This window comes from Lygodium microphyllum, chromosome 1, assembly GCF_053477565.2.
Source record: "Lygodium microphyllum isolate KBCC chromosome 1, Lygodium_microphyllum_v1.1.10, whole genome shotgun sequence".
Lineage (NCBI taxonomy): Eukaryota > Viridiplantae > Streptophyta > Polypodiopsida > Schizaeales > Lygodiaceae > Lygodium > Lygodium microphyllum.
Window position 1 is genome coordinate 73,080,427 of NC_141135.1, and position 10,825 is coordinate 73,091,251.

General features: G+C 41.8%; 1 protein-coding gene across 14 annotated transcripts in view; it reads left to right on the plus strand.

Moving 5' to 3' along the window:
* The window catches only part of LOC148041259 (uncharacterized), a 30,043-nt gene extending 20,576 nt beyond the window's left edge, over nucleotides 1-9,467 (plus strand). Inside the window, exons 3-6 of one of the 14 annotated variants that reach the window (XM_087678637.1) lie at nucleotides 5,599-6,739; nucleotides 6,822-7,228; nucleotides 7,347-7,475; nucleotides 9,099-9,467. The gene's annotated coding sequence lies outside the window, so the exon portion shown is untranslated. The other 13 variants (XM_087678733.1, XM_087678648.1, XM_087678628.1 and 10 more) reach the window with 13 other exon arrangements.
* The last annotated feature ends 1,358 nt before the right edge of the window (nucleotides 9,468-10,825 follow it).

Genomic DNA, 10,825 nt, shown 5'->3' on the forward strand with positions numbered 1-10,825 from the left:
AAACATGATCAAGGGAAGAAGCTGATACAATCAAGGGGTAGAGACTGCCAGCCTTGGCACCTCTCGCAATCACAAGTCTGCCACGAGGGATCTTCCATGCAGAGTCTCCAAAAGATACATGATAACCTGCGTCATCAAGCTGTCCAGCTGACATGAGACTGCGTGTCAAAGAAGGTACATGATGTACATCCTGCATAACAAAACTACTGCCAGAAGGAAACTGCAGCCTAACATCACCAATGCCCACAATATCAAGAGAGTTGTCATCATCCAAGCGCACAGAACCCGAAACAGTACGGTATGAATGAAACCACTCTCGGCAAGGTGACACATGAAAGGACGCACCTGAGTCCAAGAGCCAACACTGTGGATACATAGAGTGTATCTCTATCATCTGCGAAGCACTAGAAGAAGCTGCTAGGATATAATCATCATCATCAACATCCTCAGGTTGCATAACATTGATCTCTTCAATTTTAACACTGGACTTTGCAGGCACTATGTTGCGATTAGAAGACTTATTCTGCACTTTGTCTTTTCCCTTATCTTTGCGCCTTTCATTGCGCAATTCATGGCATTGTGGCCTAATATGGCCCTTTTTCCCGCAATGGTGTCAAGTAACATTTGCATTCCTGCCACGGGATTTGCTACGTGACTTCCCACGAGACTTGGACCGAGATTTTTGAGAATCCCGTCCACGGCCACTGCCACTGCCACTGCCACTGCCATGCTTTCCATATCCATCATTCCTGCCTCTAACTGTCATAGCATGCGACACAAGAGAGGCATCCAAATTCTTACGGTTAACCTCTTCTTGCAGAAAAGCACTCTCAGCATCAGATAATTTCAAGGTAGTAGTAGAGGCACATAATGCAGTGCGGAATACATCCCATGACTCATTAAGAGTACCAAGCAAGAAAAGAGGAGTGACATCCTCTGTAAAAGTGATGTCCTGCGAAGTCAAGTTCTTGAGTATAGCATGGAACTGGCTCAAGTGAGCAGACATAGTCATATTCTTCTTCATGCACAGATCCATAAGCTGCTTCAGCCAATACATCTAACTTGCTGGACTTTTCTTGTCATAGAGATTTTTGATCTTTTCCCACAACTGCCATGCACTTTGTTCTTCCTCAAAGACATTGTAATGAACCTGTTTTGTGAGAGACAATATAATAGTGGACTTATATAACTCATCAAGCTCAAGCTATTCCTCATCTGGCATAGTTGCAGGCGGATGCCTGCTTAACCTCAAAGGTTTGATCTGCGATTTCTGCACCAACACCTGCCAAATCTGGTTCTTCCAATAAGAGTAATTCGTACCATCAAGCTTAGTGATGTTTAAAATAGCATGATCAGTGGACGAACTCGCCATAATGCAGGCTGGAAGACTGTAGACAGTTCAAAACTGCTTGCTGTTTACTACAGAAAATGACCAAAAAATCACCAAAATCGAGGGAAAATGGCGAGGAAAGTGGAACCAAAGCTGCTGCCCACCAAGTACTAGTGAAAATACATAATTTCAGAGTGTTTCAGCATGAAAAATCCATGTCAGTCCATACATATATGCTTGCTGTAATAAATTTCAGATTTCAGTAAAAGAGAGCTAACAGTGCCAAAATCGGATCCCAAGGCAATCAGATACTGCCAAGACCAAAGTTGATATCATGCGGGCATAGTATAAGCATATGACGGTCGATAAGCATGAATCCAACACCCAAGTATGTCATACAAACATCTGCCAGTGAGTAGGCACACCCCCTAGGCAACGGGGCAAAGTGTTCCTGCCACTACCAAAACTTGATACAAGTAGGTGTCAGTTCACAAAGATACGGATACAAAAGTGAGACTTAGCTTATAAGCATATAGTGAACCAAGACATATGATGTATCATCCCAAAAGGTAAGAAGTCCCAAAGTCTCAAGTATCTGTAACTGCTCAATAGCATGTAACGGCTCAAGGCATAAAAGTACCACCTGCTCAATGTCTGATAAGCATTCAAGAATGCTCCCACTGGCACAAAAGTTGTATGTACGATCTCAAGAGCTCAAGCCAAGGCAAGACATAGTGCCAATGACATAAGTCCAAGACAATACATCAATAGTACATCCCGAACATATAGGCGGTAGAGCATCCATATGTAGCATCCGTAAGTATGTAAGACATCAAATACATTCCAATCCAAACTCTGACAAGCCAAGTAACATCCAAGACTACTCCAGATAATCCAAAATGCATCCAAGGTGGAGCTTCAATGAGCACTCAAGCTCAACGTATGCATAGGGTAATCAACCGTGACATGAGCATCAAGCCGTAGGCAACGGGTATGCATAAACCCAAGAAGCATCACTGTCAAAGCATATACCAATATCAATAAGTGCGGGCTGAAATAAGCTCAAGCTTCCAAAAGCATCCGGATTCAATGACAAGCTCAAAGTCGTTCCTCGATGATCAATACATCATAGCATAACCCAAGACATACATCCGGAACCAATAGGCATATATCAAAGCATGAAAGATAGCGTCAGCCCAAGAGAATTCAGCATGCATTTACTGTTATAAATTGTGTATTTCCAGCCCCAAAATCAGGCCAATATCATAGCATTACATGTAGCTTCAATCCCCCAATCAATTGGGATGCAATAGGCATCAAACCGGTTATATAGTCATGCTCAAACAAGCATAGGCATACAAATACATGCTGTCTCAGATCTGAAATCTGTTGCAAAAGATTCTGTCATCAGAATTTGGCAAATCCGACATTACCATCGCGTCCGGAGCGTGCCAAAATCCCAACTTAGACTCTTACCTTGCCTGAATCGGGTTCCGAATGCCCGAGATATGACAAAAAGAGTGATTTTTGGGCCAGATTTTGAAACAGGCGCAAAAAAAACGTGAGCTGGCTGGGGGGGTCTGCTGTTCCACATGTCAACAATGGGGCCCAAAGGGGGCACAAATGAGGGCCAAAGAAGGCCTACACTAAGCCTCAGCAAGCCTTGATAGGCTGGAAGCAAGATCCAGGTAAAGGAAGCTCCAAGAGGTGTGAGCTATGGCTGCCCACAACTTGTTTACAGCCTGTGAGACCTGAGAACTGAAGTAAACCCTGAAAAAAATGATCAAATACCTCTGATGTAATGCCCTGAAGGTGCCCAACAATGTTGGGAAGGTGCTCGGGAAGCGGGGGAGTGACGGGAGCTCGAAGGAGTCGGATATGGCTGCCTGGAAGGAGACCCAATGCAAGTAGGGAGTTGATGGGATGCTGAGAATGCCATGAACCAAGCTTAAGAGTTGGAAAGCAAAGCTCTGATACCAGTTGAAAGGGTGTGACGGATCGAAGGTTGGACTCGAGAGCTATGGCGGGAGAGCAAGAGCAAGAAAGGGAGAGACTAGAAATAGGAACTCCAACAGTCACAATGTGTGACCGGGCCTTCCTTTATTCAAACTGTCACTAAAAGAATAAAGAATAAAGTGACGGTGACGGGCGCCCGCCACCTGCAGTGTGCAGTGGTAATGACTGTCAGTGTAGTAATACACGGGTGGCTAGGCAGAGGCGCCTTTACCCCCAACAGACAAGGATATATTCAATAAGGGTTTTGAGTCATCAAGATTGGCAACCACTTCATCATTATCATCATCATCATTATCAATGTTTCTATATTGGAGGCTCTAGAGTCATCACCCTCCATGGATGTGACATTGATGATTCCCTTGGCTTAGGAATAGATCATGGATAGTGTTGCTTTTCCCTATATAGCTTTCTCAAAGGGTGGGATTTTGCATTTGCATTCGGTGTAAGTTACATTTGCATTAGAGGTAGTTCCACAGTTTGCCAGGTTTTGGCTTCCACTTGTTATCTATCAATGAGCAAGATGTGCAACTTGGGGTTACTTGTTGAGTTTGATGTTGATTCTTTCAAGATTTGAGACATCCAAACATATGTGGTGGTATATTGCAAATATGATGAGCATAGCATTTGCAAATTGAAGAATGTTGAATAACTCTTTCTGTCACCAGAATGAGTAATAAACTTAACTATTTGAAATGAAGGGACTTAAGAGGAGAGAGAATGAAGAGAGAGAGAGAGGGAAAGTGGATCAAAATTTGTGCTTTGATACCACTTCTAATGAAGGGACTTGAGAGGAGAGAGAGGGAGAGAAGAGAGAAGATGACAAAAGAGAGAGAAAGAGAGTGTAGAGGAGAGAGAGAGAGTGAATGAGGAGAGAGGAAGACCAGAAATGGAGAGGGAAAGATTGGGAAAGAAGAGAGAGATAGCTGGCAGCCATGAAAGGACAGGAGGGAAGCTTGAAAAGGTGAAAGGACAAGTTGTATTATTCAAATGGTGCTTGTACATGCGTTTACAAGTGTTCTTTACACCTTTTATACTTAGGTCAATGTGACACTAAGTATTTATTCAAATGTGCTTGCCCCTAATGCAGCTCCTTACATTGATTTTGCCCACATTATCATTGTCTAGTTCAGTAGTAGATTTGTCATATACTGTCCATGGTGCTCATGATGATTATGTGGCTGAAAATTAAAAGACTGCTGCTCATAGATGTTAGGATCAGCCCTCTCACTGTTTGAAATAGGAGGTGCCGTACTAGTACTTCATATTGTTCTCTCATGTCCTGAAACATCCCTTGCTCAACATCAAAGCTTCTCAAAGGTTCAGAGTGACCATCTCTACCATATTCATTATAATTGCTTCTTGTGCCATCATCATAAATACACTGTAGGACTCAATTCTGCTGAATTCTAACATAAGTGGTATCATCAGCTAAATCCCCCCTACATTTCCCCCTCTGCAAGTTATCCATACATTCTGTACTCTTTCTCCTGAATCAACCATTGATCCTCAGCCACCTAGCTGTTGTGAATTATTTGTCCTTCAAGATGATGTTGTGTCATCATGTTGATAAGCAAGACTAACAGACTAGGGTGGTTGATAAACAAGCTGCTTATGTGCTATACAACTTTGCAATTGTTCTCGAGCATAAGCAATATGATCATAGTTCTTTCCAATGTTAGCAGGATTAGAAAAGTAAAGTTCTTTATCCTCATATGACCAAGCCAGATTTGTAGAACCGTGCCTTAAAAATCCACCTATCACAATGTGGCTCCTATGGTGAATCAGACCAATGAAAGAAGCATCTGGGTTTTTGAGTTTGGCATATGGATCTTTTCTTGTATTATAACAGTCCATGTAATCTCCAATATCATCAAACATGTGAGGAGACATTGAATGCGAAGTACCTATATCAAAGAGATTAACAGAATCCTCAAAACTGATGTCTGCAATTTGAAAAGCAGGCAGATAGGTACTTGCAATTGTCTTGAGAAAGTTTTCAAGATTCGGGCTCATAACCTTTGGCATGGAGTGAAAGACAAGAATAGCATCAAGCCGCTCCTGCTCAGCTTCAACCACTGCTTTAAACCTTTGGGCCAACTCCCCCACAAAAATAAGTGACTCAATAAAAATATTGACAACAGCCATGTCTGTCTTAAACATCTCATAGTTGTTATTATCTAGTAATTCCTCAAGTAAGTAACTGGCAAGTTCGAAATTAACAAACCTATTAGTCCTGTTTATGTTCTTCACAGCAGCGGAAAGTGGAAACTGATACTGAGCCTCCAACATCACCTACAGAATCTTGACAATGGTGGTACCTCAATTTGACCTGTTAGGTGCAATGCAGAAGTAGTTGGGATGCCACGTGGAGTGATTGATATTCTAATTCTTCTGCTGCTCTTGCTCCTGTCCCTAGGGCTCTGGAGTAGATCAAAACAGTGAAATTTAAAATCTAGCAGATGGTGCTTTCGATGGCCAGGAAGTGATCAGACCTGGGAAGCTTCAACCTCATCATGAGCTTGGGGAAGTATGTCTGCCCCCCACAACTGTGCCCAGCTCTGTGTGTCATTAGTTATCTAGATCATGGCCACCATGTTTTTACTGTTGCCAAGAGAATAATTGAGAGGACTTTTGTGGGACTTACTGAGAAGCACAAAGATACTGCTGTATTATTTGCCAACATGATTGGAGACCACACATCCACAAGATTTCTGGTCCCTCAGTACTGAAAGAATCAGTGCTTGGACTAGTTTAGTCACCAGAGTATCAGAAGATCTCCAGTGTTACTTGTTGCTGAGAATCGGATCTCTCAGTTACCTTCTAAAACTTCCCTTCAAGATCTTTCAACTTCTGATATCACTGTATATGGCCTCATAGAGAAGTATGTCTGTCCAGCTATTTCAGATGGCACAACAGGGCCCTCATCTCACATTGCAACAGATCCAGCAGTAGCTAACAAGCTGAGATACTTCAATAACAAGATGTGCTGCTGTTGTATTCCATCATCACAGCTAACTTGCTGAGAGGTTGTACTCTTAACAGTTTGAGCAGTTGCAAGTTCAAAATATGTTTACTTTCATGTATGGGAAGGAGTTCTCTGCAATGAAGAAACTTTCTACTCCTGTTGTGAACCTGTTGAATACTCATGCTTAACCATGTGTGCATTCCTTCTCTCTTGCGTAGACAGGCAGGCAAGCTCTGGGTGAGGGCTAGCCTCTAGGTTTCTGGATGTTTTATTTATGCACAATACCAATCAACTTCTGCATTGCTGGTGGTGTGACAGACGGTTTGCCTTATCATACATTGCTGTATCTGCAGAGCAGGCAGAGCATTGATTGTGAGTAGCACTAAACGTCAGTTTGCTGCGGAGAGATGTTTAGAAGATGATTTCAGGTAACATTCCAGCTTTCAAACTTCCATATAGGCTGGTCTTTGCTGTAGCCTCACTAAACTCAATCTTGTGACTTTTGAACAGGAAGAATTGGGGAATCCACTACCTTTGAATGAGTTGCCTTTTCTTGTTGGCTGAATATCTTAATGTATGTGTTGCTGCAATTTCATTGGCATTGTCTAAAGCTACATCAGCTCTCATATAGCTTTGAACAGATCTCTACACTGGATCACGACCCTGGCCATGAGATATTTAAGATCATCCCCTCAACAAGAATTCCTATTGTGGATCTCCCAGTGGTGTTCCTGCTGCCCAAACCAAAGCTTGTTATTCCCTCCTTTTGGGTCAATCCCTTTTGAAATTTGAAGGGTATGTGGCCTTGTAGATGTTTGTATTTAGGCATGGATTCGCAGTATTCCAGTCCTCCTGGTCCTTTATGGAACTGCCTCTCTATATATACCAAGCTCATTCAAGAGTGCAAATTCAGCAAGGTGATTCTCTTGAAAATTTAGTAAGGTGATTATTGGCCTCCTAATGAGCAAGACTGCCGCAGTGATGCGCTATTTGCAGACTTCCTTGTCATTGATTTATTGCTGCTCTTCCTTCCAGCTCAATGATACAAAAGAGGATGGAGATGCAGCAGTTGCCATTGTTGCAGTGACATTTCTCATAGCATCATCTTGGCAGGCCATACAAGGGAGAGCACCAATGTCAAAGAAGCAGTCGAACACAAGCATGGTCTACTACCTTGTTGCCATTGCAGCCCCTGATGTTGAGTGTACCTGTGACAACTATGACAATCTTGTTAATTGATGGTGAAGCTCAGGAAAGGAAATGCTTGAAAAGGATGCATGTGTTAGCCCACCTATTTTAGGGTTGTCATCATCTCCTAGTTGTGAGCTCCTGTCAGAGTTTGATAGAGACACGGTGTGCTTTTGCTCTGTGTTTTCTAGTTTTTTTGTCATTTTGTTGCCCTCAGTCACACTATGACTGCCACATCATCATCTGGCCTGCCATGTCAGGGCATCCATACTGCCACATCATCATTTTCACAGGCAGCCTGTGCAGTCAAGACTGCATGTACTGCAGTTGGCAGTTTTTCATCAGTAGGTTGGCCATATTTTTTTGCCCAAATTGGGGACTTTGGCTATTTATAGCTGTCCTCCACACTTGGCAGATCATATTCTTCTGCAGGTTGCTGATTTGCACACTGTCTCCAGCATACTCCTCCATATTTGGTGCTGCTGTTGCTATCATCATTTTCAGCCCGATCTGGTGCCCTCACTGATGTCGCGCGGAATAAAGATCGCCAAGAGAATAGATACCACGTCCAGCAAAAGCCTTTGCGAACTCATCCACACTAGGTCTTGTACCGACATTCCGTATAGTAACCTTGTTCACCGGCTGTAAGTCCTGAATGAATATGAGTGCCCCATTCTTCTTGGGAACTATGAACCACCTATTAGAATATGGAGCTGAAGATGGTTCTAGAATCCCCATCTTGATCCACTCATTCAAATGCTCCACAATTTAGACAAGTGAGCCCTAGGCACATGAATAGGCCGTAGATTGCAAGGAACATGTGGAATGGTAAAAATAACCATAGGCGTCACAACCCTAGGATCAATGCATCCTATCGGATACCGAGCTCTCAATAGTGCAGAAAAATAATGATCCTTGTCCTTCAATGTAGGAGGGGCTGCAATGGTGCAAAACCTTCAATTGGATACTTAAAAGGCCTAGCTCTATAATTGAGTTCACACATTTCACGTTTTGATAGAGAGATAGCAAGATAATATGGTAGCTTGGGCTCCTCATTTCCAACCTTACATAGTCACAAGGGTGCTACAAACAAAACATACATACGGGTTATTTACGCATGAGTACTACTCGATGAATACAAAAAATTTAGGATGAAACTAAGCAATCAAATTTTCAAACTAACACTCCAAACTGAACGGCAAACAAAAAAACATACACAACAAAAAACAAATTTCTAATGATGTTGACTAGTGAGTTCAAATTCCTGGTGAAAAACTCTACCCTCGAGTTTGTAGCAATGGTGGACGCACGTCACGACATCTCAAATCATGGCCGTCAATTAAGCCGCAATGGTACGTTTTAGAATGTTATCGAATCTCTTGCACGTTTGCCACCATGTCTGTTCACCATTAGCTATGAATGCCATTATGTCACACTTCGATCGTTGTTTTTGCCCTTTAGAATATGAATTGTTACTTGTGTTTTATTCTTGCCACCCAAAGCATTGTCTTTGTTCGATTCGCGTCTTCTGTTTTTTATAATTGAATGCTACCACCTTAAAAAATAGAAGTGTTTTACTAACAATTGTGAATGCTTCAGTTGATGTGTAGAGATAGCAGCAGTGGAAGAGGAAAGCATTGGAGCATAGCGTGTATTCGAGTTATCACCTATATTTTGATGGGCGCATGCCTTAAGCATGACGCCTATATTTTGTTGCGCCCATTTATTAAGGCGTTGGATATTTATTTATTATTTTTGTATGCGCATGTGTGTACGATTATGATATTTGTATTTGAACATTGTATTGGGTATGCTTGACTTCTTGGGCGCCCGTCTATTAGCATTATTTCTATTTGGCACTAAAGCAAACTTAAAAGTCAAAAGCGTGCTATTTTGTAATTTGGGCTATTATTTGAGCTTGAAGATAATTAATACATAAAATACATGCTTTGTGGAGCGCTCACATAAGGCATGGGGGGAGATTGCACCCAATTGGTCTCTTGTTCATGTCGTGCATGTTTTCTATCTTGAGTTTTGTCAAAAAGTAGAGTTTTTTTTTGTTTTTGGAGACCTTTTGGCTCTCACTACGCGCGCTCACGGCATCCGATCTGTGCACCAGTGGTATCAGAGCGAAGTTGAGATCTTGAGCTTCCAATCGCTACCCATCTTGTGCGAAGGCGGAGCTCTTGGAACGATCGAGCTCTACAGTTAGTTTCATCGCGAACGGTCGATATGGGTGGATTCCTGGCGGTCAAGAGCCTCTGTCTACAGCCTCTGATCGCGAAGGACCGGCGTAAGGAAGCAGAGGATGATGTTAATATTTCCTTCAACAAGACGTTTTGTAACAGTGGTCGGAGATAAGCTTCCATATCTAAAACTTCATAAGCTTAAGTTAAAGCTTAGAACTAAGCTTTTAAAAAGCTTAGTTACTTCAATTTTAAAATCGACGGCAGCAGCGACTTCTTAGCGTGATTTTCGACAGCTGAAAATGGCTCCCCCCTTGAAATTCGTCATCAGTTTTAGTTACTTATAAGCTTAAGTTACTTGAGCTTTAAACAAGCTTAATCACTTAAATTCTGCAAGTTCAAATTTATCTACTTTGCAAGTCTTGTAAGTCACCAAAGATCAAAACTGACTTATTTCAAAAACTCCCATAAGGATTGTTCTTGTGCAAAAGTACAGAACTACAAAGTTGTTCCCTAGAAAACTTTGTTCGCATACGCAGACTTGCTGAACCAGTTTCAGTACACGTAGAATATAATACACAGATTTTATGAAGATTACAAATTTCGCAACCGTAAAAGATGAAGACCGTGATAGCTAAACAAAAATCTATAAGCCTTGTATACCGGATTTTGAGCTACGTTTATCTCGCAAATTGGATTTTGAGAGAGTGAGGTCTTTTGGATTTTTACAGGATGACGGAACAAAACATAGACGATTTAATGGCTGAAGGCGATCTTCCCGAACCTACAATGGAACAAAAATTGGATTTAATTATGATGCAGCTTGATGAAGAACGAAGAGCCTGACAAGCTTTGCAAGTTCAATTGGCCAATTTGTAACGATCGACCATCGACAAAGATGGACCACAATCCGAAGATCTTATCCGACGAACCATCGATGCAACTCTCGAAGCTCAATTCATCCGTAAAGAAACAAAGATAAGTAAAAGAAATTTCAAATTTCATACTTTCAATGGAACTCGAGATGGAAAGACTGTCCTTGCATTCATCAGTTAGTTTGATGATTACTTTCATGAAGAGACATACATTGAAAAAGACAATTAAATGTGTCACTAATCACTTAGTTGATCGAGCATCTCT